Source organism: Humulus lupulus, chromosome 3 (assembly GCF_963169125.1).
Source record: "Humulus lupulus chromosome 3, drHumLupu1.1, whole genome shotgun sequence".
In the NCBI taxonomy this organism is placed as follows: Eukaryota; Viridiplantae; Streptophyta; class Magnoliopsida; order Rosales; family Cannabaceae; genus Humulus; species Humulus lupulus.
In genome coordinates, this window is record NC_084795.1 from 11,075,685 (window position 1) to 11,095,276 (window position 19,592).

Sequence of the window (19,592 nt, forward strand, 5' to 3'; positions counted from 1 at the left end):
AATCCGGGGGAGAAAAGGGAGGACACACGCGCTCGCTATAAATGAATATTGCGGAACAAACATTCCGGGTGCGATCATACCAGCACTAATGCACCGGATCCCATCAGAACTCCGCAGTTAAGCGTGCTTGGGCGAGAGTAGTACTAGGATGGGTGACCTCCTGGGAAGTCCTCGTGTTGCACCCCTGAAAACATCATTTTTTTTTTCCCTTTAAAAATCCACCTACGGCTCAAAAGTTTGTATTTTTTGTTTTAAATCTTTAAAAACTCATTTATTTCGTTTTCCTTGAGGGGTTAATACCGTGGTCACTAACAAGCAGCGAATAAGAAGTTCCTAGTCAATCCGGGGGAGAAAAGGGAGGACACACGCGCTCGCTATAAATGAATATTGCGGAACAAACATTCCGGGTGCGATCATACCAGCACTAATGCACCGGATCCCATCAGAACTCCGCAGTTAAGCGTGCTTGGGCGAGAGTAGTACTAGGATGGGTGACCTCCTGGGAAGTCCTCGTGTTGCACCCCTGAAAACATCATTTTTTTTTTCCCTTTAAAAATCCACCTACGGCTCAAAAGTTTGTATTTTTTGTTTTAAATCTTTAAAAACTCATTTATTTCGTTTTCCTTGAGGGGTTAATACCGTGGTCACTAACAAGCAGCGAATAAGAAGTTCCTAGTCAATCCGGGGGAGAAAAGGGAGGACACACGCGCTCGCTATAAATGAATATTGCGGACCAAACATTCCGGGTGCGATCATACCAGCACTAATGCACCGGATCCCATCAGAACTCCGCAGTTAAGCGTGCTTGGGCGAGAGTAGTACTAGGATGGGTGACCTCCTGGGAAGTCCTCGTGTTGCACCCCTGAAAACATCATTTTTTTTTTCCCTTTAAAAATCCACCTACGGCTCAAAAGTTTGTATTTTTTGTTTTAAATCTTTAAAAACTCATTTATTTCGTTTTCCTTGAGGGGTTAATACCGTGGTCACTAACAAGCAGCGAATAAGAAGTTCCTAGTCAATCCGGGGGAGAAAAGGGAGGACACACGCGCTCGCTATAAATGAATATTGCGGACCAAACATTCCGGGTGCGATCATACCAGCACTAATGCACCGGATCCCATCAGAACTCCGCAGTTAAGCGTGCTTGGGCGAGAGTAGTACTAGGATGGGTGACCTCCTGGGAAGTCCTCGTGTTGCACCCCTGAAAACATCATTTTTTTTTTTCCCTTTAAAAATCCACCTACGGCTCAAAAGTTTGTATTTTTTGTTTTAAATCTTTAAAAACTCATTTATTTCGTTTTCCTTGAGGGGTTAATACCGTGGTCACTAACAAGCAGCGAATAAGAAGTTCCTAGTCAATCCGGGGGAGAAAAGGGAGGACACACGCGCTCGCTATAAATGAATATTGCGGAACAAACATTCCGGGTGCGATCATACCAGCACTAATGCACCGGATCCCATCAGAACTCCGCAGTTAAGCGTGCTTGGGCGAGAGTAGTACTAGGATGGGTGACCTCCTGGGAAGTCCTCGTGTTGCACCCCTGAAAACATCATTTTTTTTTTCCCTTTAAAAATCCACCTACGGCTCAAAAGTTTGTATTTTTTGTTTTAAATCTTCAAAAACTCATTTAATTCGTTTTCCTTGAGGGGTTAATACCGTGGTCACTAACAAGCAGCGAATAAGAAGTTCCTAGTCAATCCGGGGGAGAAAAGGGAGGACACACGCGCTCGCTATAAATGAATATTGCGGACCAAACATTCCGGGTGCGATCATACCAGCACTAATGCACCGGATCCCATCAGAACTCCGCAGTTAAGCGTGCTTGGGCGAGAGTAGTACTAGGATGGGTGACCTCCTGGGAAGTCCTCGTGTTGCACCCCTGAAAACATCATTTTTTTTTTCCCTTTAAAAATCCACCTACGGCTCAAAAGTTTGTATTTTTTGTTTTAAATCTTTAAAAACTCATTTATTTCGTTTTCCTTGAGGGGTTAATACCGTGGTCACTAACAAGCAGCGAATAAGAAGTTCCTAGTCAATCCGGGGGAGAAAAGGGAGGACACACGCGCTCGCTATAAATGAATATTGCGGAACAAACATTCCGGGTGCGATCATACCAGCACTAATGCACCGGATCCCATCAGAACTCCGCAGTTAAGCGTGCTTGGGCGAGAGTAGTACTAGGATGGGTGACCTCCTGGGAAGTCCTCGTGTTGCACCCCTGAAAACATCATTTTTTTTTTCCCTTTAAAAATCCACCTACGGCTCAAAAGTTTGTATTTTTTGTTTTAAATCTTTAAAAACTCATTTATTTCGTTTTCCTTGAGGGGTTAATACCGTGGTCACTAACAAGCAGCGAATAAGAAGTTCCTAGTCAATCCGGGGGAGAAAAGGGAGGACACACGCGCTCGCTATAAATGAATATTGCGGAACAAACATTCCGGGTGCGATCATACCAGCACTAATGCACCGGATCCCATCAGAACTCCGCAGTTAAGCGTGCTTGGGCGAGAGTAGTACTAGGATGGGTGACCTCCTGGGAAGTCCTCGTGTTGCACCCCTGAAAACATCATTTTTTTTTCCCTTTAAAAATCCACCTACGGCTCAAAAGTTTGTATTTTTTGTTTTAAATCTTTAAAAACTCATTTATTTCGTTTTCCTTGAGGGGTTAATACCGTGGTCACTAACAAGCAGCGAATAAGAAGTTCCTAGTCAATCCGGGGGAGAAAAGGGAGGACACACGCGCTCGCTATAAATGAATATTGCGGAACAAACATTCCGGGTGCGATCATACCAGCACTAATGCACCGGATCCCATCAGAACTCCGCAGTTAAGCGTGCTTGGGCGAGAGTAGTACTAGGATGGGTGACCTCCTGGGAAGTCCTCGTGTTGCACCCCTGAAAACATCATTTTTTTTTTCCCTTTAAAAATCCACCTACGGCTCAAAAGTTTGTATTTTTTGTTTTAAATCTTTAAAAACTCATTTATTTCGTTTTCCTTGAGGGGTTAATACCGTGGTCACTAACAAGCAGCGAATAAGAAGTTCCTAGTCAATCCGGGGGAGAAAAGGGAGGACACACGCGCTCGCTATAAATGAATATTGCGGAACAAACATTCCGGGTGCGATCATACCAGCACTAATGCACCGGATCCCATCAGAACTCCGCAGTTAAGCGTGCTTGGGCGAGAGTAGTACTAGGATGGGTGACCTCCTGGGAAGTCCTCGTGTTGCACCCCTGAAAACATCATTTTTTTTTTCCCTTTAAAAATCCACCTACGGCTCAAAAGTTTGTATTTTTTGTTTTAAATCTTTAAAAACTCATTTATTTCGTTTTCCTTGAGGGGTTAATACCGTGGTCACTAACAAGCAGCGAATAAGAAGTTCCTAGTCAATCCGGGGGAGAAAAGGGAGGACACACGCGCTCGCTATAAATGAATATTGCGGACCAAACATTCCGGGTGCGATCATACCAGCACTAATGCACCGGATCCCATCAGAACTCCGCAGTTAAGCGTGCTTGGGCGAGAGTAGTACTAGGATGGGTGACCTCCTGGGAAGTCCTCGTGTTGCACCCCTGAAAACATCATTTTTTTTTTCCCTTTAAAAATCCACCTACGGCTCAAAAGTTTGTATTTTTTGTTTTAAATCTTTAAAAACTCATTTATTTCGTTTTCCTTGAGGGGTTAATACCGTGGTCACTAACAAGCAGCGAATAAGAAGTTCCTAGTCAATCCGGGGGAGAAAAGGGAGGACACACGCGCTCGCTATAAATGAATATTGCGGAACAAACATTCCGGGTGCGATCATACCAGCACTAATGCACCGGATCCCATCAGAACTCCGCAGTTAAGCGTGCTTGGGCGAGAGTAGTACTAGGATGGGTGACCTCCTGGGAAGTCCTCGTGTTGCACCCCTGAAAACATCATTTTTTTTCCCTTTAAAAATCCACCTACGGCTCAAAAGTTTGTATTTTTTGTTTTAAATCTTTAAAAACTCATTTATTTCGTTTTCCTTGAGGGGTTAATACCGTGGTCACTAACAAGCAGCGAATAAGAAGTTCCTAGTCAATCCGGGGGAGAAAAGGGAGGACACACGCGCTCGCTATAAATGAATATTGCGGACCAAACATTCCGGGTGCGATCATACCAGCACTAATGCACCGGATCCCATCAGAACTCCGTAGTTAAGCGTGCTTGGGCGAGAGTAGAACTAGGATGGGTGCCTCCTGGGAAGTCCTCGTGTTGCACCCCTGAAAACATCATTTTTTTTTTCCCTTTAAAAATCCACCTACGGCTCAAAAGTTTGTATTTTTTGTTTTAAATCTTTAAAAACTCATTTATTTCGTTTTCCTTGAGGGGTTAATACCGTGGTCCCTAACAAGCAGCGAATAAGAAGTTCCTAGTCAATCCGGGGGAGAAAAGGTAGGACACACGCGCTCGCTATAAATGAATATTGCGGAACAAACATTCCGGGTGCGATCATACCAGCACTAATGCACCGGATCCCATCAGAACTCCGCAGTTAAGCGTGCTTGGGCGAGAGTAGTACTAGGATGGGTGACCTCCTGGGAAGTCCTCGTGTTGCACCCCTGAAAACATCATTTTTTTTTTCCCTTTAAAAATCCACCTACGGCTCAAAAGTTTGTATTTTTTGTTTTAAATCTTTAAAAACTCATTTATTTCGTTTTCCTTGAGGGGTTAATACCGTGGTCACTAACAAGCAGCGAATAAGAAGTTCCTAGTCAATCCGGGGGAGAAAAGGGAGGACACACGCGCTCGCTATAAATGAATATTGCGGAACAAACATTCCGGGTGCGATCATACCAGCACTAATGCACCGGATCCCATCAGAACTCCGCAGTTAAGCGTGCTTGGGCGAGAGTAGTACTAGGATGGGTGACCTCCTGGGAAGTCCTCGTGTTGCACCCCTGAAAACATAATTTTTTTTTTCCCTTTAAAAATCCACCTACGGCTCAAAAGTTTGTATTTTTTGTTTTAAATCTTTAAAAACTCATTTATTTCGTTTTCCTTGAGGGGTTAATACCGTGGTCACTAACAAGCAGCGAATAAGAAGTTCCTAGTCAATCCGGGGGAGAAAAGGGAGGACACACGCGCTCGCTATAAATGAATATTGCGGACCAAACATTCCGGGTGCGATCATACCAGCACTAATGCACCGGATCCCATCAGAACTCCGCAGTTAAGCGTGCTTGGGCGAGAGTAGTACTAGGATGGGTGACCTCCTGGGAAGTCCTCGTGTTGCACCCCTGAAAACATCATTTTTTTTTTCCCTTTAAAAATCCACCTACGGCTCAAAAGTTTGTATTTTTTGTTTTAAATCTTTAAAAACTCATTTATTTCGTTTTCCTTGAGGGGTTAATACCGTGGTCACTAACAAGCAGCGAATAAGAAGTTCCTAGTCAATCCGGGGGAGAAAAGGGAGGACACACGCGCTCGCTATAAATGAATATTGCGGACCAAACATTCCGGGTGCGATCATACCAGCACTAATGCACCGGATCCCATCAGAACTCCGCAGTTAAGCGTGCTTGGGCGAGAGTAGTACTAGGATGGGTGACCTCCTGGGAAGTCCTCGTGTTGCACCCCTGAAAACATCATTTTTTTTTTCCCTTTAAAAATCCACCTACGGCTCAAAAGTTTGTATTTTTTGTTTTAAATCTTTAAAAACTCATTTATTTCGTTTTCCTTGAGGGGTTAATACCGTGGTCACTAACAAGCAGCGAATAAGAAGTTCCTAGTCAATCCGGGGGAGAAAAGGGAGGACACACGCGCTCGCTATAAATGAATATTGCGGACCAAACATTCCGGGTGCGATCATACCAGCACTAATGCACCGGATCCCATCAGAACTCCGCAGTTAAGCGTGCTTGGGCGAGAGTAGTACTAGGATGGGTGACCTCCTGGGAAGTCCTCGTGTTGCACCCCTGAAAACATCATTTTTTTTTTCCCTTTAAAAATCCACCTACGGCTCAAAAGTTTGTATTTTTTGTTTTAAATCTTTAAAAACTCATTTATTTCGTTTTCCTTGAGGGGTTAATACCGTGGTCACTAACAAGCAGCGAATAAGAAGTTCCTAGTCAATCCGGGGGAGAAAAGGGAGGACACACGCGCTCGCTATAAATGAATATTGCGGAACAAACATTCCGGGTGCGATCATACCAGCACTAATGCACCGGATCCCATCAGAACTCCGCAGTTAAGCGTGCTTGGGCGAGAGTAGTACTAGGATGGGTGACCTCCTGGGAAGTCCTCGTGTTGCACCCCTGAAAACATCATTTTTTTTTTCCCTTTAAAAATCCACCTACGGCTCAAAAGTTTGTATTTTTTGTTTTAAATCTTTAAAAACTCATTTATTTCGTTTTCCTTGAGGGGTTAATACCGTGGTCACTAACAAGCAGCGAATAAGAAGTTCCTAGTCAATCCGGGGGAGAAAAGGGAGGACACACGCGCTCGCTATAAATGAATATTGCGGAACAAACATTCCGGGTGCGATCATACCAGCACTAATGCACCGGATCCCATCAGAACTCCGCAGTTAAGCGTGCTTGGGCGAGAGTAGTACTAGGATGGGTGACCTCCTGGGAAGTCCTCGTGTTGCACCCCTGAAAACATCATTTTTTTTTTCCCTTTAAAAATCCACCTACGGCTCAAAAGTTTGTATTTTTTGTTTTAAATCTTTAAAAACTCATTTATTTCGTTTTCCTTGAGGGGTTAATACCGTGGTCACTAACAAGCAGCGAATAAGAAGTTCCTAGTCAATCCGGGGGAGAAAAGGGAGGACACACGCGCTCGCTATAAATGAATATTGCGGAACAAACATTCCGGGTGCGATCATACCAGCACTAATGCACCGGATCCCATCAGAACTCCGCAGTTAAGCGTGCTTGGGCGAGAGTAGTACTAGGATGGGTGACCTCCTGGGAAGTCCTCGTGTTGCACCCCTGAAAACATCATTTTTTTTTTCCCTTTAAAAATCCACCTACGGCTCAAAAGTTTGTATTTTTTGTTTTAAATCTTTAAAAACTCATTTATTTCGTTTTCCTTGAGGGGTTAATACCGTGGTCACTAACAAGCAGCGAATAAGAAGTTCCTAGTCAATCCGGGGGAGAAAAGGGAGGACACACGCGCTCGCTATAAATGAATATTGCGGACCAAACATTCCGGGTGCGATCATACCAGCACTAATGCACCGGATCCCATCAGAACTCCGCAGTTAAGCGTGCTTGGGCGAGAGTAGTACTTGGATGGGTGACCTCCTGGGAAGTCCTCGTGTTGCACCCCTGAAAACATCATTTTTTTTTCCCTTTAAAAATCCACCTACGGCTCAAAAGTTTGTATTTTTTGTTTTAAATCTTTAAAAACTCATTTATTTCGTTTTCCTTGAGGGGTTAATACCGTGGTCACTAACAAGCAGCGAATAAGAAGTTCCTAGTCAATCCGGGGGAGAAAAGGGAGGACACACGCGCTCGCTATAAATGAATATTGCGGAACAAACATTCCGGGTGCGATCATACCAGCACTAATGCACCGGATCCCATCAGAACTCCGCAGTTAAGCGTGCTTGGGCGAGAGTAGTACTAGGATGGGTGACCTCCTGGGAAGTCCTCGTGTTGCACCCCTGAAAACATCATTTTTTTTTTCCCTTTAAAAATCCACCTACGGCTCAAAAGTTTGTATTTTTTGTTTTAAATCTTTAAAAACTCATTTATTTCGTTTTCCTTGAGGGGTTAATACCGTGGTCACTAACAAGCAGCGAATAAGAAGTTCCTAGTCAATCCGGGGGAGAAAAGGGAGGACACACGCGCTCGCTATAAATGAATATTGCGGAACAAACATTCCGGGTGCGATCATACCAGCACTAATGCACCGGATCCCATCAGAACTCCGCAGTTAAGCGTGCTTGGGCGAGAGTAGTACTAGGATGGGTGACCTCCTGGGAAGTCCTCGTGTTGCACCCCTGAAAACATCATTTTTTTTTTCCCTTTAAAAATCCACCTACGGCTCAAAAGTTTGTATTTTTTGTTTTAAATCTTTAAAAACTCATTTATTTCGTTTTCCTTGAGGGGTTAATACCGTGGTCACTAACAAGCAGCGAATAAGAAGTTCCTAGTCAATCCGGGGGAGAAAAGGGAGGACACACGCGCTCGCTATAAATGAATATTGCGGAACAAACATTCCGGGTGCGATCATACCAGCACTAATGCACCGGATCCCATCAGAACTCCGCAGTTAAGCGTGCTTGGGCGAGAGTAGTACTAGGATGGGTGACCTCCTGGGAAGTCCTCGTGTTGCACCCCTGAAAACATCATTTTTTTTTTCCCTTTAAAAATCCACCTACGGCTCAAAAGTTTGTATTTTTTGTTTTAAATCTTTAAAAACTCATTTATTTCGTTTTCCTTGAGTGGTTAATACCGTGGTCACTAACAAGCAGCGAATAAGAAGTTCCTAGTCAATCCGGGGGAGAAAAGGGAGGACACACGCGCTCGCTATAAATGAATATTGCGGACCAAACATTCCGGGTGCGATCATACCAGCACTAATGCACCGGATCCCATCAGAACTCCGCAGTTAAGCGTGCTTGGGCGAGAGTAGTACTAGGATGGGTGACCTCCTGGGAAGTCCTCGTGTTGCACCCCTGAAAACATCATTTTTTTTTTCCCTTTAAAAATCCACCTACGGCTCAAAAGTTTGTATTTTTTGTTTTAAATCTTTAAAAACTCATTTATTTCGTTTTCCTTGAGGGGTTAATACCGTGGTCACTAACAAGCAGCGAATAAGAAGTTCCTAGTCAATCCGGGGGAGAAAAGGGAGGACACACGCGCTCGCTATAAATGAATATTGCGGAACAAACATTCCGGGTGCGATCATACCAGCACTAATGCACCGGATCCCATCAGAACTCCGCAGTTAAGCGTGCTTGGGCGAGAGTAGTACTAGGATGGGTGACCTCCTGGGAAGTCCTCGTGTTGCACCCCTGAAAACATCATTTTTTTTTTCCCTTTAAAAATCCACCTACGGCTCAAAAGTTTGTATTTTTTGTTTTAAATCTTTAAAAACTCATTTATTTCGTTTTCCTTGAGGGGTTAATACCGTGGTCACTAACAAGCAGCGAATAAGAAGTTCCTAGTCAATCCGGGGGAGAAAAGGGAGGACACACGCGCTCGCTATAAATGAATATTGCGGACCAAACATTCCGGGTGCGATCATACCAGCACTAATGCACCGGATCCCATCAGAACTCCGCAGTTAAGCGTGCTTGGGCGAGAGTAGTACTAGGATGGGTGACCTCCTGGGAAGTCCTCGTGTTGCACCCCTGAAAACATCATTTTTTTTTTCCCTTTAAAAATCCACCTACGGCTCAAAAGTTTGTATTTTTTGTTTTAAATCTTTAAAAACTCATTTATTTCGTTTTCCTTGAGGGGTTAATACCGTGGTCACTAACAAGCAGCGAATAAGAAGTTCCTAGTCAATCCGGGGGAGAAAAGGGAGGACACACGCGCTCGCTATAAATGAATATTGCGGAACAAACATTCCGGGTGCGATCATACCAGCACTAATGCACCGGATCCCATCAGAACTCCGCAGTTAAGCGTGCTTGGGCGAGAGTAGTACTAGGATGGGTGACCTCCTGGGAAGTCCTCGTGTTGCACCCCTGAAAACATCATTTTTTTTTTTCCCTTTAAAAATCCACCTACGGCTCAAAAGTTTGTATTTTTTGTTTTAAATCTTTAAAAACTCATTTATTTCGTTTTCCTTGAGGGGTTAATACCGTGGTCACTAACAAGCAGCGAATAAGAAGTTCCTAGTCAATCCGGGGGAGAAAAGGGAGGACACACGCGCTCGCTATAAATGAATATTGCGGAACAAACATTCCGGGTGCGATCATACCAGCACTAATGCACCGGATCCCATCAGAACTCCGCAGTTAAGCGTGCTTGGGCGAGAGTAGTACTAGGATGGGTGACCTCCTGGGAAGTCCTCGTGTTGCACCCCTGAAAACATCATTTTTTTTTTCCCTTTAAAAATCCACCTACGGCTCAAAAGTTTGTATTTTTTGTTTTAAATCTTTAAAAACTCATTTATTTCGTTTTCCTTGAGGGGTTAATACCGTGGTCACTAACAAGCAGCGAATAAGAAGTTCCTAGTCAATCCGGGGGAGAAAAGGGAGGACACACGCGCTCGCTATAAATGAATATTGCGGAACAAACATTCCGGGTGCGATCATACCAGCACTAATGCACCGGATCCCATCAGAACTCCGCAGTTAAGCGTGCTTGGGCGAGAGTAGTACTAGGATGGGTGACCTCCTGGGAAGTCCTCGTGTTGCACCCCTGAAAACATCATTTTTTTTTTCCCTTTAAAAATCCACCTACGGCTCAAAAGTTTGTATTTTTTGTTTTAAATCTTTAAAAACTCATTTATTTCGTTTTCCTTGAGGGGTTAATACCGTGGTCACTAACAAGCAGCGAATAAGAAGTTCCTAGTCAATCCGGGGGAGAAAAGGGAGGACACACGCGCTCGCTATAAATGAATATTGCGGACCAAACATTCCGGGTGCGATCATACCAGCACTAATGCACCGGATCCCATCAGAACTCCGCAGTTAAGCGTGCTTGGGCGAGAGTAGTACTTGGATGGGTGACCTCCTGGGAAGTCCTCGTGTTGCACCCCTGAAAACATCATTTTTTTTTCCCTTTAAAAATCCACCTACGGCTCAAAAGTTTGTATTTTTTGTTTTAAATCTTTAAAAACTCATTTATTTCGTTTTCCTTGAGGGGTTAATACCGTGGTCACTAACAAGCAGCGAATAAGAAGTTCCTAGTCAATCCGGGGGAGAAAAGGGAGGACACACGCGCTCGCTATAAATGAATATTGCGGAACAAACATTCCGGGTGCGATCATACCAGCACTAATGCACCGGATCCCATCAGAACTCCGCAGTTAAGCGTGCTTGGGCGAGAGTAGTACTAGGATGGGTGACCTCCTGGAAAGTCCTCGTGTTGCACCCCTCAAAACATCATTTTTTTTTTCCCTTTAAAAATCCACCTACGGCTCAAAAGTTTGTATTTTTTGTTTTAAATCTTTAAAAACTCATTTATTTCGTTTTCCTTGAGGGGTTAATACCGTGGTCACTAACAAGCAGCGAATAAGAAGTTCCTAGTCAATCCGGGGGAGAAAAGGGAGGACACACGCGCTCGCTATAAATGAATATTGCGGAACAAACATTCCGGGTGCGATCATACCAGCACTAATGCACCGGATCCCATCAGAACTCCGCAGTTAAGCGTGCTTGGGCGAGAGTAGTACTAGGATGGGTGACCTCCTGGGAAGTCCTCGTGTTGCACCCCTGAAAACATCATTTTTTTTTTCCCTTTAAAAATCCACCTACGGCTCAAAAGTTTGTATTTTTTGTTTTAAATCTTTAAAAACTCATTTATTTCGTTTTCCTTGAGGGGTTAATACCGTGGTCACTAACAAGCAGCGAATAAGAAGTTCCTAGTCAATCCGGGGGAGAAAAGGGAGGACACACGCGCTCGCTATAAATGAATATTGCGGAACAAACATTCCGGGTGCGATCATACCAGCACTAATGCACCGGATCCCATCAGAACTCCGCAGTTAAGCGTGCTTGGGCGAGAGTAGTACTAGGATGGGTGACCTCCTGGGAAGTCCTCGTGTTGCACCCCTGAAAACATCATTTTTTTTTTCCCTTTAAAAATCCACCTACGGCTCAAAAGTTTGTATTTTTTGTTTTAAATCTTTAAAAACTCATTTATTTCGTTTTCCTTGAGTGGTTAATACCGTGGTCACTAACAAGCAGCGAATAAGAAGTTCCTAGTCAATCCGGGGGAGAAAAGGGAGGACACACGCGCTCGCTATAAATGAATATTGCGGACCAAACATTCCGGGTGCGATCATACCAGCACTAATGCACCGGATCCCATCAGAACTCCGCAGTTAAGCGTGCTTGGGCGAGAGTAGTACTAGGATGGGTGACCTCCTGGGAAGTCCTCGTGTTGCACCCCTGAAAACATCATTTTTTTTTTCCCTTTAAAAATCCACCTACGGCTCAAAAGTTTGTATTTTTTGTTTTAAATCTTTAAAAACTCATTTATTTCGTTTTCCTTGAGGGGTTAATACCGTGGTCACTAACAAGCAGCGAATAAGAAGTTCCTAGTCAATCCGGGGGAGAAAAGGGAGGACACACGCGCTCGCTATAAATGAATATTGCGGACCAAACATTCCGGGTGCGATCATACCAGCACTAATGCACCGGATCCCATCAGAACTCCGCAGTTAAGCGTGCTTCGGCGAGAGTAGTACTAGGATGGGTGACCTCCTGGGAAGTCCTCGTGTTGCACCCCTGAAAACATCATTTTTTTTTTCCCTTTAAAAATCCACCTACGGCTCAAAAGTTTGTATTTTTTGTTTTAAATCTTTAAAAACTCATTTATTTCGTTTTCCTTGAGGGGTTAATACCGTGGTCACTAACAAGCAGCGAATAAGAAGTTCCTAGTCAATCCGGGGGAGAAAAGGGAGGACACACGCGCTCGCTATAAATGAATATTGCGGACCAAACATTCCGGGTGCGATCATACCAGCACTAATGCACCGGATCCCATCAGAACTCCGCAGTTAAGCGTGCTTGGGCGAGAGTAGTACTAGGATGGGTGACCTCCTGGGAAGTCCTCGTGTTGCACCCCTGAAAACATCATTTTTTTTTTCCCTTTAAAAATCCACCTACGGCTCAAAAGTTTGTATTTTTTGTTTTAAATCTTTAAAAACTCATTTATTTCGTTTTCCTTGAGGGGTTAATACCGTGGTCACTAACAAGCAGCGAATAAGAAGTTCCTAGTCAATCCGGGGGAGAAAAGGGAGGACACACGCGCTCGCTATAAATGAATATTGCGGACCAAACATTCCGGGTGCGATCATACCAGCACTAATGCACCGGATCCCATCAGAACTCCGCAGATAAGCGTGCTTGGGCGAGAGTAGTACTAGGATGGGTGACCTCCTGGGAAGTCCTCGTGTTGCACCCCTGAAAACATCATTTTTTTTTTCCCTTTAAAAATCCACCTACGGCTCAAAAGTTTGTATTTTTTGTTTTAAATCTTTAAAAACTCATTTATTTCGTTTTCCTTGAGGGGTTAATACCGTGGTCACTAACAAGCAGCGAATAAGAAGTTCCTAGTCAATCCGGGGGAGAAAAGGGAGGACACACGCGCTCGCTATAAATGAATATTGCGGAACAAACATTCCGGGTGCGATCATACCAGCACTAATGCACCGGATCCCATCAGAACTCCGCAGTTAAGCGTGCTTGGGCGAGAGTAGTACTAGGATGGGTGACCTCCTGGGAAGTCCTCGTGTTGCACCCCTGAAAACATCATTTTTTTTTTCCCTTTAAAAATCCACCTACGGCTCAAAAGTTTGTATTTTTTGTTTTAAATCTTTAAAAACTCATTTATTTCGTTTTCCTTGAGGGGTTAATACCGTGGTCACTAACAAGCAGCGAATAAGAAGTTCCTAGTCAATCCGGGGGAGAAAAGGGAGGACACACGCGCTCGCTATAAATGAATATTGCGGACCAAACATTCCGGGTGCGATCATACCAGCACTAATGCACCGGATCCCATCAGAACTCCGCAGTTAAGCGTGCTTGGGCGAGAGTAGTACTTGGATGGGTGACCTCCTGGGAAGTCCTCGTGTTGCACCCCTGAAAACATCATTTTTTTTTCCCTTTAAAAATCCACCTACGGCTCAAAAGTTTGTATTTTTTGTTTTAAATCTTTAAAAACTCATTTATTTCGTTTTCCTTGAGGGGTTAATACCGTGGTCACTAACAAGCAGCGAATAAGAAGTTCCTAGTCAATCCGGGGGAGAAAAGGGAGGACACACGCGCTCGCTATAAATGAATATTGCGGAACAAACATTCCGGGTGCGATCATACCAGCACTAATGCACCGGATCCCATCAGAACTCCGCAGTTAAGCGTGCTTGGGCGAGAGTAGTACTAGGATGGGTGACCTCCTGGAAAGTCCTCGTGTTGCACCCCTCAAAACATCATTTTTTTTTTCCCTTTAAAAATCCACCTACGGCTCAAAAGTTTGTATTTTTTGTTTTAAATCTTTAAAAACTCATTTATTTCGTTTTCCTTGAGGGGTTAATACCGTGGTCACTAACAAGCAGCGAATAAGAAGTTCCTAGTCAATCCGGGGGAGAAAAGGGAGGACACACGCGCTCGCTATAAATGAATATTGCGGACCAAACATTCCGGGTGCGATCATACCAGCACTAATGCACCGGATCCCATCAGAACTCCGCAGTTAAGCGTGCTTGGGCGAGAGTAGTACTAGGATGGGTGACCTCCTGGGAAGTCCTCGTGTTGCACCCCTGAAAACATCATTTTTTTTTTCCCTTTAAAAATCCACCTACGGCTCAAAAGTTTGTATTTTTTGTTTTAAATCTTTAAAAACTCATTTATTTCGTTTTCCTTGAGGGGTTAATACCGTGGTCACTAACAAGCAGCGAATAAGAAGTTCCTAGTCAATCCGGGGGAGAAAAGGGAGGACACACGCGCTCGCTATAAATGAATATTGCGGACCAAACATTCCGGGTGCGATCATACCAGCACTAATGCACCGGATCCCATCAGAACTCCGCAGTTAAGCGTGCTTGGGCGAGAGTAGTACTAGGATGGGTGACCTCCTGGGAAGTCCTCGTGTTGCACCCCTGAAAACATCATTTTTTTTTTCCCTTTAAAAATCCACCTACGGCTCAAAAGTTTGTATTTTTTGTTTTAAATCTTTAAAAACTCATTTATTTCGTTTTCCTTGAGGGGTTAATACCGTGGTCACTAACAAGCAGCGAATAAGAAGTTCCTAGTCAATCCGGGGGAGAAAAGGGAGGACACACGCGCTCGCTATAAATGAATATTGCGGACCAAACATTCCGGGTGCGATCATACCAGCACTAATGCACCGGATCCCATCAGAACTCCGCAGTTAAGCGTGCTTGGGCGAGAGTAGTACTAGGATGGGTGACCTCCTGGGAAGTCCTCGTGTTGCACCCCTGAAAACATCATTTTTTTTTTCCCTTTAAAAATCCACCTACGGCTCAAAAGTTTGTATTTTTTGTTTTAAATCTTTAAAAACTCATTTATTTCGTTTTCCTTGAGGGGTTAATACCGTGGTCACTAACAAGCAGCGAATAAGAAGTTCCTAGTCAATCCGGGGGAGAAAAGGGAGGACACACGCGCTCGCTATAAATGAATATTGCGGACCAAACATTCCGGGTGCGATCATACCAGCACTAATGCACCGGATCCCATCAGAACTCCGCAGATAAGCGTGCTTGGGCGAGAGTAGTACTAGGATGGGTGACCTCCTGGGAAGTCCTCGTGTTGCACCCCTGAAAACATCATTTTTTTTTTCCCTTTAAAAATCCACCTACGGCTCAAAAGTTTGTATTTTTTGTTTTAAATCTTTAAAAACTCATTTATTTCGTTTTCCTTGAGGGGTTAATACCGTGGTCACTAACAAGCAGCGAATAAGAAGTTCCTAGTCAATCCGGGGGAGAAAAGGGAGGACACACGCGCTCGCTATAAATGAATATTGCGGAACAAACATTCCGGGTGCGATCATACCAGCACTAATGCACCGGATCCCATCAGAACTCCGCAGTTAAGCGTGCTTGGGCGAGAGTAGTACTAGGATGGGTGACCTCCTGGGAAGTCCTCGTGTTGCACCCCTGAAAACATCATTTTTTTTTTCCCTTTAAAAATCCACCTACGGCTCAAAAGTTTGTATTTTTTGTTTTAAATCTTTAAAAACTCATTTATTTCGTTTTCCTTGAGGGGTTAATACCGTGGTCACTAACAAGCAGCGAATAAGAAGTTCCTAGTCAATCCGGGGGAGAAAAGGGAGGACACACGCGCTCGCTATAAATGAATATTGCGGACCAAACATTCCGGGTGCGATCATACCAGCACTAATGCACCGGATCCCATCAGAACTCCGCAGTTAAGCGTGCTTGGGCGAGAGTAGTACTTGGATGGGTGACCTCCTGGGAAGTCCTCGTGTTGCACCCCTGAAAACATCATTTTTTTTTCCCTTTAAAAATCCACCTACGGCTCAAAAGTTTGTATTTTTTGTTTTAAATCTTTAAAAACTCATTTATTTCGTTTTCCTTGAGGGGTTAATACCGTGGTCACTAACAAGCAGCGAATAAGAAGTTCCTAGTCAATCCGGGGGAGAAAAGGGAGGACACACGCGCTCGCTATAAATGAATATTGCGGAACAAACATTCCGGGTGCGATCATACCAGCACTAATGCACCGGATCCCATCAGAACTCCGCAGTTAAGCGTGCTTGGGCGAGAGTAGTACTAGGATGGGTGACCTCCTGGAAAGTCCTCGTGTTGCACCCCTCAAAACATCATTTTTTTTTTCCCTTTAAAAATCCACCTACGGCTCAAAAGTTTGTATTTTTTGTTTTAAATCTTTAAAAACTCATTTATTTCGTTTTCCTTGAGGGGTTAATACCGTGGTCACTAACAAGCAGCGAATAAGAAGTTCCTAGTCAATCCGGGGGAGAAAAGGGAGGACACACGCGCTCGCTATAAATGAATATTGCGGAACAAACATTCCGGGTGCGATCATACCAGCACTAATGCACCGGATCCCATCAGAACTCCGCAGTTAAGCGTGCTTGGGCGAGAGTAGTACTAGGATGGGTGACCTCCTGGGAAGTCCTCGTGTTGCACCCCTGAAAACATCATTTTTTTTTTCCCTTTAAAAATCCACCTACGGCTCAAAAGTTTGTATTTTTTGTTTTAAATCTTTAAAAACTCATTTATTTCGTTTTCCTTGAGGGGTTAATACCGTGGTCACTAACAAGCAGCGAATAAGAAGTTCCTAGTCAATCCGGGGGAGAAAAGGGAGGACACACGCGCTCGCTATAAATGAATATTGCGGAACAAACATTCCGGGTGCGATCATACCAGCACTAATGCACCGGATCCCATCAGAACTCCGCAGTTAAGCGTGCTTGGGCGAGAGTAGTACTAGGATGGGTGACCTCCTGGGAAGTCCTCGTGTTGCACCCCTGAAAACATCACATTTTTTTTTTCCCTTTAAAAATCCACTTACGGCTCAAAAGTTTGTATTTTTTGTTTTAAATCTTTAAAAACTCATTTATTTCGTTTTCCTTGAGGGGTTAATACCGTGGTCACTAACAAGCAGCGAATAAGAAGTTCCTATTCAATCCGGGGGAGAAAAGGGAGGACACACGCGCTCGCTATAAATGAATATTGCGGACCAAACATTCCGGGTGCGATCATACCAGCACTAATGCACCGGATCCCATCAGAACTCCGCAGTTAAGCGTGCTTGGGCGAGAGTAGTACTAGGATGGGTGACCTCCTGGGAAGTCCTCGTGTCTCACCCCTGAAAACATCATTTTTTTTTTCCCTTTAAAAATCCACTTACGGCTCAAAAGTTTGTATTTTTTGTTTTAAATCTTTAAAAACTCATTTATTTCGTTTTCCTTGAGGGGTTAATACCGTGGTCACTAACAAGCAGCGACTAAGAAGTTCCTAGTCAATCCGGGGGAGAAAAGGGAGGACACACGCGCTCGCTATAAATGAATATTGCGGACCAAACATTCCGTGTGCGATCATACCAGCACTAATGCACCGGATCCCATCAGAACTCCGCAGATAAGCGTGCTTGGGCGAGAGTAGTACTAGGATGGGTGACCTCCTGCGAAGTCCTCGTGTTGCACCCCTGAAAACATCATTTTTTTTTCCCTTTAATAATCCACTTACGGCTCAAAAGTTTGTATTTTTTGTTTTAAATCTTTAAAAACTCATTTATTTCGTTTTCCTTGAGGGGTTAATACCGTGGCCACTAACAAGCAGCGAATAAGAAGTTCCTAGTCAATCCGGGGGAGAAAAGGGAGGACACACGCGCTCGCTATAAATGAATATTGCGGACCAAACATTCCGGGTGAGATCATACCAGCACTAATGCACCGGATCCCATCAGAACTCCGCAGATAAGCGTGCTTGGGCGAGAGTAGTACTAGGATGGGTGACCTCCTGGGAAGTCCTCCTGTTGCACCCCTGAAAACATCATTTTTTTTTTCCCTTTAAAAATCCACTTACGGCTCAAAAGTTTGTATTTTTTGTTTTAAATCTATAAAAACTCATTTATTTCGTTTTCTTTGAGGGGTTAATACCGTGGTCACTAACAAGCAGCGAATAAGAAGTTCCTAGTCAATCCGGGGGAGAAAAGGGAGGACACACGCGCTCGCTATAAATGAATATTGCGGAACAAACATTCCGGGTGCGATCATACCAGCACTAATGCACCGGATCCCATCAGAACTCCGCAGTTAAGCGTGCTTGGGCGAGAGTAGTACTAGGATGGGTGACCTCCTGGGAAGTCCTCGTGTTGCACCCCTGAAAACATCATTTTTTTTTTCCCTTTAAAAATCCACTTACGGCTCAAAAGTTTGTATTTTTTGTTTTAAATCTTTAAAAACTCATTTATTTCGTTTTCCTTGAGGGGTTAATACCGTGGTCACTAACAAGCAGCGAATAAGAAGTTCCTAGTCAATCCGGGGGAGAAAAGGGAGGCACACGCGCTCGCTATAAATGAATATTGCGGACCAAACATTCCGGGTGCGATCATACCAGCACTAATGCACCGGATCCCATCAGAACTCCGCAGTTAAGCGTGCTTGGGCGAGAGTAGTACTAGGATGGGTGACCTCCTGGGAAGTCCTCGTGTTGCACCCCTGAAAACATCATTTTTTTTTCCCTTTAATAATCCACTTACGGCTCAAAAGTTTGTATTTTTTGTTTTAAATCTTTAAAAACTCATTTATTTCGTTTTCCTTGAGGGGTTAATACCGTGGCCACTAACAAGCAGCGAATAAGAAGTTCCTAGTCAATCCGGGGGAGAAAAGGGAGGACACACGCGCTCGCTATAAATGAATATTGCGGACCAAACATTCCGGGTGCGATCATACCAGCACTAATGCACCGGATCCCATCAGAACTCCGCAGTTAAGCGTGCTTGGGCGAGAGTAGTACTAGGATGGGTGACCTCCTGGGAAGTCCTCGTGTTGCACCCCTGAAAACATCATTTTTTTTTCCCTTTAAAAATCTACTTACGGCTCAAAAGTTTGTATTTTTTGTTTTAAATCTTTAAAAACTCATTTATTTCGTTTTCCTTGAGGGGTTAATACCGTGGTCACTAACAAGCAGCGAATAAGAAGTTCCTAGTCAATCCGGGGGAGAAAAGGGAGGACACACGCGCTCGCTATAAATGAATATTGCGGACCAAACATTCCGGGTGCGATCATACCAGCACTAATGCACCGGATCCCATCAGAACTCCGCAGTTAAGCGTGCTTGGGCGAGAGTAGTACTAGGATGGGTGACCTCCTGGGAAGTCCTCGTGTTGCACCCCTGAAAACATCATTTTTTTTTTCCCTTTAAAAATCCACTTACGGCTCAAAAGTTTGTATTTTTTGTTTTAAATCTTTAAAAACTCATTTATTT

The 19,592-nt window shown here is 44.0% G+C and overlaps 58 non-coding genes across 58 annotated transcripts; all 58 read left to right on the forward strand.

Moving 5' to 3' along the window:
- The first annotated feature begins 66 nt into the window (after nt 1-66).
- Nucleotides 67-185, forward strand: LOC133827874 (5S ribosomal RNA). Its single transcript, XR_009890523.1, has one exon. It is a non-coding gene; the product is annotated as a 5S ribosomal RNA (ribosomal RNA).
- A 220-nt stretch (nt 186-405) lies between these two features.
- LOC133827886 (5S ribosomal RNA) lies at nt 406-524 on the forward strand. Its single transcript, XR_009890535.1, has one exon. It is a non-coding gene; the product is annotated as a 5S ribosomal RNA (ribosomal RNA).
- A 220-nt stretch (nt 525-744) lies between these two features.
- On the forward strand, nt 745-863 carry LOC133827897 (5S ribosomal RNA). Its single transcript, XR_009890546.1, has one exon. It is a non-coding gene; the product is annotated as a 5S ribosomal RNA (ribosomal RNA).
- A 220-nt stretch (nt 864-1,083) lies between these two features.
- On the forward strand, nt 1,084-1,202 carry LOC133827909 (5S ribosomal RNA). Its single transcript, XR_009890557.1, has one exon. It is a non-coding gene; the product is annotated as a 5S ribosomal RNA (ribosomal RNA).
- Nucleotides 1,203-1,423: 221 nt separating this feature from the next.
- On the forward strand, nt 1,424-1,542 carry LOC133827921 (5S ribosomal RNA). Its single transcript, XR_009890569.1, has one exon. It is a non-coding gene; the product is annotated as a 5S ribosomal RNA (ribosomal RNA).
- A 220-nt stretch (nt 1,543-1,762) lies between these two features.
- Nucleotides 1,763-1,881, forward strand: LOC133827934 (5S ribosomal RNA). The gene has a single exon (XR_009890583.1). It is a non-coding gene; the product is annotated as a 5S ribosomal RNA (ribosomal RNA).
- Nucleotides 1,882-2,101: 220 nt separating this feature from the next.
- LOC133827945 (5S ribosomal RNA) lies at nt 2,102-2,220 on the forward strand. Its single transcript, XR_009890594.1, has one exon. It is a non-coding gene; the product is annotated as a 5S ribosomal RNA (ribosomal RNA).
- Nucleotides 2,221-2,440: 220 nt separating this feature from the next.
- Nucleotides 2,441-2,559, forward strand: LOC133827957 (5S ribosomal RNA). Its single transcript, XR_009890605.1, has one exon. It is a non-coding gene; the product is annotated as a 5S ribosomal RNA (ribosomal RNA).
- Nucleotides 2,560-2,778: 219 nt separating this feature from the next.
- On the forward strand, nt 2,779-2,897 carry LOC133827968 (5S ribosomal RNA). Its single transcript, XR_009890616.1, has one exon. It is a non-coding gene; the product is annotated as a 5S ribosomal RNA (ribosomal RNA).
- A 220-nt stretch (nt 2,898-3,117) lies between these two features.
- Nucleotides 3,118-3,236, forward strand: LOC133827982 (5S ribosomal RNA). Its single transcript, XR_009890628.1, has one exon. It is a non-coding gene; the product is annotated as a 5S ribosomal RNA (ribosomal RNA).
- A 220-nt stretch (nt 3,237-3,456) lies between these two features.
- LOC133827993 (5S ribosomal RNA) lies at nt 3,457-3,575 on the forward strand. Its single transcript, XR_009890639.1, has one exon. It is a non-coding gene; the product is annotated as a 5S ribosomal RNA (ribosomal RNA).
- Nucleotides 3,576-3,795: 220 nt separating this feature from the next.
- On the forward strand, nt 3,796-3,914 carry LOC133828005 (5S ribosomal RNA). The gene has a single exon (XR_009890650.1). It is a non-coding gene; the product is annotated as a 5S ribosomal RNA (ribosomal RNA).
- A 218-nt stretch (nt 3,915-4,132) lies between these two features.
- On the forward strand, nt 4,133-4,250 carry LOC133827370 (5S ribosomal RNA). The gene has a single exon (XR_009890062.1). It is a non-coding gene; the product is annotated as a 5S ribosomal RNA (ribosomal RNA).
- A 220-nt stretch (nt 4,251-4,470) lies between these two features.
- Nucleotides 4,471-4,589, forward strand: LOC133828016 (5S ribosomal RNA). Its single transcript, XR_009890661.1, has one exon. It is a non-coding gene; the product is annotated as a 5S ribosomal RNA (ribosomal RNA).
- Nucleotides 4,590-4,809: 220 nt separating this feature from the next.
- Nucleotides 4,810-4,928, forward strand: LOC133828027 (5S ribosomal RNA). Its single transcript, XR_009890673.1, has one exon. It is a non-coding gene; the product is annotated as a 5S ribosomal RNA (ribosomal RNA).
- A 220-nt stretch (nt 4,929-5,148) lies between these two features.
- LOC133828038 (5S ribosomal RNA) lies at nt 5,149-5,267 on the forward strand. The gene has a single exon (XR_009890684.1). It is a non-coding gene; the product is annotated as a 5S ribosomal RNA (ribosomal RNA).
- A 220-nt stretch (nt 5,268-5,487) lies between these two features.
- Nucleotides 5,488-5,606, forward strand: LOC133828051 (5S ribosomal RNA). The gene has a single exon (XR_009890696.1). It is a non-coding gene; the product is annotated as a 5S ribosomal RNA (ribosomal RNA).
- A 220-nt stretch (nt 5,607-5,826) lies between these two features.
- Nucleotides 5,827-5,945, forward strand: LOC133828063 (5S ribosomal RNA). Its single transcript, XR_009890707.1, has one exon. It is a non-coding gene; the product is annotated as a 5S ribosomal RNA (ribosomal RNA).
- Nucleotides 5,946-6,165: 220 nt separating this feature from the next.
- On the forward strand, nt 6,166-6,284 carry LOC133828075 (5S ribosomal RNA). The gene has a single exon (XR_009890719.1). It is a non-coding gene; the product is annotated as a 5S ribosomal RNA (ribosomal RNA).
- Nucleotides 6,285-6,504: 220 nt separating this feature from the next.
- Nucleotides 6,505-6,623, forward strand: LOC133828088 (5S ribosomal RNA). The gene has a single exon (XR_009890730.1). It is a non-coding gene; the product is annotated as a 5S ribosomal RNA (ribosomal RNA).
- A 220-nt stretch (nt 6,624-6,843) lies between these two features.
- LOC133828099 (5S ribosomal RNA) lies at nt 6,844-6,962 on the forward strand. Its single transcript, XR_009890741.1, has one exon. It is a non-coding gene; the product is annotated as a 5S ribosomal RNA (ribosomal RNA).
- Nucleotides 6,963-7,182: 220 nt separating this feature from the next.
- On the forward strand, nt 7,183-7,301 carry LOC133826091 (5S ribosomal RNA). The gene has a single exon (XR_009888825.1). It is a non-coding gene; the product is annotated as a 5S ribosomal RNA (ribosomal RNA).
- Nucleotides 7,302-7,520: 219 nt separating this feature from the next.
- LOC133828111 (5S ribosomal RNA) lies at nt 7,521-7,639 on the forward strand. The gene has a single exon (XR_009890751.1). It is a non-coding gene; the product is annotated as a 5S ribosomal RNA (ribosomal RNA).
- A 220-nt stretch (nt 7,640-7,859) lies between these two features.
- LOC133828123 (5S ribosomal RNA) lies at nt 7,860-7,978 on the forward strand. Its single transcript, XR_009890762.1, has one exon. It is a non-coding gene; the product is annotated as a 5S ribosomal RNA (ribosomal RNA).
- A 220-nt stretch (nt 7,979-8,198) lies between these two features.
- On the forward strand, nt 8,199-8,317 carry LOC133828135 (5S ribosomal RNA). The gene has a single exon (XR_009890773.1). It is a non-coding gene; the product is annotated as a 5S ribosomal RNA (ribosomal RNA).
- Nucleotides 8,318-8,537: 220 nt separating this feature from the next.
- LOC133828146 (5S ribosomal RNA) lies at nt 8,538-8,656 on the forward strand. The gene has a single exon (XR_009890784.1). It is a non-coding gene; the product is annotated as a 5S ribosomal RNA (ribosomal RNA).
- A 220-nt stretch (nt 8,657-8,876) lies between these two features.
- LOC133828158 (5S ribosomal RNA) lies at nt 8,877-8,995 on the forward strand. The gene has a single exon (XR_009890795.1). It is a non-coding gene; the product is annotated as a 5S ribosomal RNA (ribosomal RNA).
- A 220-nt stretch (nt 8,996-9,215) lies between these two features.
- LOC133828171 (5S ribosomal RNA) lies at nt 9,216-9,334 on the forward strand. Its single transcript, XR_009890807.1, has one exon. It is a non-coding gene; the product is annotated as a 5S ribosomal RNA (ribosomal RNA).
- A 220-nt stretch (nt 9,335-9,554) lies between these two features.
- Nucleotides 9,555-9,673, forward strand: LOC133828182 (5S ribosomal RNA). Its single transcript, XR_009890817.1, has one exon. It is a non-coding gene; the product is annotated as a 5S ribosomal RNA (ribosomal RNA).
- A 221-nt stretch (nt 9,674-9,894) lies between these two features.
- On the forward strand, nt 9,895-10,013 carry LOC133828193 (5S ribosomal RNA). Its single transcript, XR_009890828.1, has one exon. It is a non-coding gene; the product is annotated as a 5S ribosomal RNA (ribosomal RNA).
- A 220-nt stretch (nt 10,014-10,233) lies between these two features.
- LOC133828205 (5S ribosomal RNA) lies at nt 10,234-10,352 on the forward strand. The gene has a single exon (XR_009890838.1). It is a non-coding gene; the product is annotated as a 5S ribosomal RNA (ribosomal RNA).
- Nucleotides 10,353-10,572: 220 nt separating this feature from the next.
- LOC133826093 (5S ribosomal RNA) lies at nt 10,573-10,691 on the forward strand. The gene has a single exon (XR_009888827.1). It is a non-coding gene; the product is annotated as a 5S ribosomal RNA (ribosomal RNA).
- A 219-nt stretch (nt 10,692-10,910) lies between these two features.
- LOC133826486 (5S ribosomal RNA) lies at nt 10,911-11,029 on the forward strand. Its single transcript, XR_009889203.1, has one exon. It is a non-coding gene; the product is annotated as a 5S ribosomal RNA (ribosomal RNA).
- Nucleotides 11,030-11,249: 220 nt separating this feature from the next.
- LOC133828217 (5S ribosomal RNA) lies at nt 11,250-11,368 on the forward strand. The gene has a single exon (XR_009890849.1). It is a non-coding gene; the product is annotated as a 5S ribosomal RNA (ribosomal RNA).
- A 220-nt stretch (nt 11,369-11,588) lies between these two features.
- LOC133828228 (5S ribosomal RNA) lies at nt 11,589-11,707 on the forward strand. The gene has a single exon (XR_009890860.1). It is a non-coding gene; the product is annotated as a 5S ribosomal RNA (ribosomal RNA).
- A 220-nt stretch (nt 11,708-11,927) lies between these two features.
- Nucleotides 11,928-12,046, forward strand: LOC133828241 (5S ribosomal RNA). The gene has a single exon (XR_009890871.1). It is a non-coding gene; the product is annotated as a 5S ribosomal RNA (ribosomal RNA).
- Nucleotides 12,047-12,266: 220 nt separating this feature from the next.
- Nucleotides 12,267-12,385, forward strand: LOC133826765 (5S ribosomal RNA). Its single transcript, XR_009889476.1, has one exon. It is a non-coding gene; the product is annotated as a 5S ribosomal RNA (ribosomal RNA).
- A 220-nt stretch (nt 12,386-12,605) lies between these two features.
- Nucleotides 12,606-12,724, forward strand: LOC133828252 (5S ribosomal RNA). The gene has a single exon (XR_009890881.1). It is a non-coding gene; the product is annotated as a 5S ribosomal RNA (ribosomal RNA).
- Nucleotides 12,725-12,944: 220 nt separating this feature from the next.
- Nucleotides 12,945-13,063, forward strand: LOC133826399 (5S ribosomal RNA). Its single transcript, XR_009889121.1, has one exon. It is a non-coding gene; the product is annotated as a 5S ribosomal RNA (ribosomal RNA).
- A 220-nt stretch (nt 13,064-13,283) lies between these two features.
- LOC133828264 (5S ribosomal RNA) lies at nt 13,284-13,402 on the forward strand. Its single transcript, XR_009890892.1, has one exon. It is a non-coding gene; the product is annotated as a 5S ribosomal RNA (ribosomal RNA).
- A 220-nt stretch (nt 13,403-13,622) lies between these two features.
- Nucleotides 13,623-13,741, forward strand: LOC133826094 (5S ribosomal RNA). Its single transcript, XR_009888828.1, has one exon. It is a non-coding gene; the product is annotated as a 5S ribosomal RNA (ribosomal RNA).
- A 219-nt stretch (nt 13,742-13,960) lies between these two features.
- Nucleotides 13,961-14,079, forward strand: LOC133826487 (5S ribosomal RNA). The gene has a single exon (XR_009889204.1). It is a non-coding gene; the product is annotated as a 5S ribosomal RNA (ribosomal RNA).
- A 220-nt stretch (nt 14,080-14,299) lies between these two features.
- On the forward strand, nt 14,300-14,418 carry LOC133828275 (5S ribosomal RNA). Its single transcript, XR_009890903.1, has one exon. It is a non-coding gene; the product is annotated as a 5S ribosomal RNA (ribosomal RNA).
- A 220-nt stretch (nt 14,419-14,638) lies between these two features.
- Nucleotides 14,639-14,757, forward strand: LOC133828287 (5S ribosomal RNA). The gene has a single exon (XR_009890915.1). It is a non-coding gene; the product is annotated as a 5S ribosomal RNA (ribosomal RNA).
- Nucleotides 14,758-14,977: 220 nt separating this feature from the next.
- On the forward strand, nt 14,978-15,096 carry LOC133828298 (5S ribosomal RNA). The gene has a single exon (XR_009890926.1). It is a non-coding gene; the product is annotated as a 5S ribosomal RNA (ribosomal RNA).
- Nucleotides 15,097-15,316: 220 nt separating this feature from the next.
- LOC133826400 (5S ribosomal RNA) lies at nt 15,317-15,435 on the forward strand. The gene has a single exon (XR_009889122.1). It is a non-coding gene; the product is annotated as a 5S ribosomal RNA (ribosomal RNA).
- A 220-nt stretch (nt 15,436-15,655) lies between these two features.
- On the forward strand, nt 15,656-15,774 carry LOC133828310 (5S ribosomal RNA). The gene has a single exon (XR_009890937.1). It is a non-coding gene; the product is annotated as a 5S ribosomal RNA (ribosomal RNA).
- Nucleotides 15,775-15,994: 220 nt separating this feature from the next.
- LOC133826095 (5S ribosomal RNA) lies at nt 15,995-16,113 on the forward strand. The gene has a single exon (XR_009888829.1). It is a non-coding gene; the product is annotated as a 5S ribosomal RNA (ribosomal RNA).
- A 219-nt stretch (nt 16,114-16,332) lies between these two features.
- On the forward strand, nt 16,333-16,451 carry LOC133826489 (5S ribosomal RNA). The gene has a single exon (XR_009889206.1). It is a non-coding gene; the product is annotated as a 5S ribosomal RNA (ribosomal RNA).
- A 220-nt stretch (nt 16,452-16,671) lies between these two features.
- LOC133828321 (5S ribosomal RNA) lies at nt 16,672-16,790 on the forward strand. Its single transcript, XR_009890947.1, has one exon. It is a non-coding gene; the product is annotated as a 5S ribosomal RNA (ribosomal RNA).
- A 220-nt stretch (nt 16,791-17,010) lies between these two features.
- Nucleotides 17,011-17,129, forward strand: LOC133828332 (5S ribosomal RNA). The gene has a single exon (XR_009890958.1). It is a non-coding gene; the product is annotated as a 5S ribosomal RNA (ribosomal RNA).
- A 222-nt stretch (nt 17,130-17,351) lies between these two features.
- LOC133826575 (5S ribosomal RNA) lies at nt 17,352-17,470 on the forward strand. The gene has a single exon (XR_009889290.1). It is a non-coding gene; the product is annotated as a 5S ribosomal RNA (ribosomal RNA).
- Nucleotides 17,471-17,690: 220 nt separating this feature from the next.
- LOC133826874 (5S ribosomal RNA) lies at nt 17,691-17,809 on the forward strand. The gene has a single exon (XR_009889581.1). It is a non-coding gene; the product is annotated as a 5S ribosomal RNA (ribosomal RNA).
- A 219-nt stretch (nt 17,810-18,028) lies between these two features.
- LOC133827374 (5S ribosomal RNA) lies at nt 18,029-18,147 on the forward strand. The gene has a single exon (XR_009890066.1). It is a non-coding gene; the product is annotated as a 5S ribosomal RNA (ribosomal RNA).
- Nucleotides 18,148-18,367: 220 nt separating this feature from the next.
- Nucleotides 18,368-18,486, forward strand: LOC133828344 (5S ribosomal RNA). The gene has a single exon (XR_009890970.1). It is a non-coding gene; the product is annotated as a 5S ribosomal RNA (ribosomal RNA).
- Nucleotides 18,487-18,705: 219 nt separating this feature from the next.
- Nucleotides 18,706-18,824, forward strand: LOC133828356 (5S ribosomal RNA). Its single transcript, XR_009890982.1, has one exon. It is a non-coding gene; the product is annotated as a 5S ribosomal RNA (ribosomal RNA).
- A 219-nt stretch (nt 18,825-19,043) lies between these two features.
- On the forward strand, nt 19,044-19,162 carry LOC133828368 (5S ribosomal RNA). Its single transcript, XR_009890993.1, has one exon. It is a non-coding gene; the product is annotated as a 5S ribosomal RNA (ribosomal RNA).
- Nucleotides 19,163-19,381: 219 nt separating this feature from the next.
- On the forward strand, nt 19,382-19,500 carry LOC133828380 (5S ribosomal RNA). The gene has a single exon (XR_009891004.1). It is a non-coding gene; the product is annotated as a 5S ribosomal RNA (ribosomal RNA).
- Nucleotides 19,501-19,592: the final 92 nt, after the last annotated feature.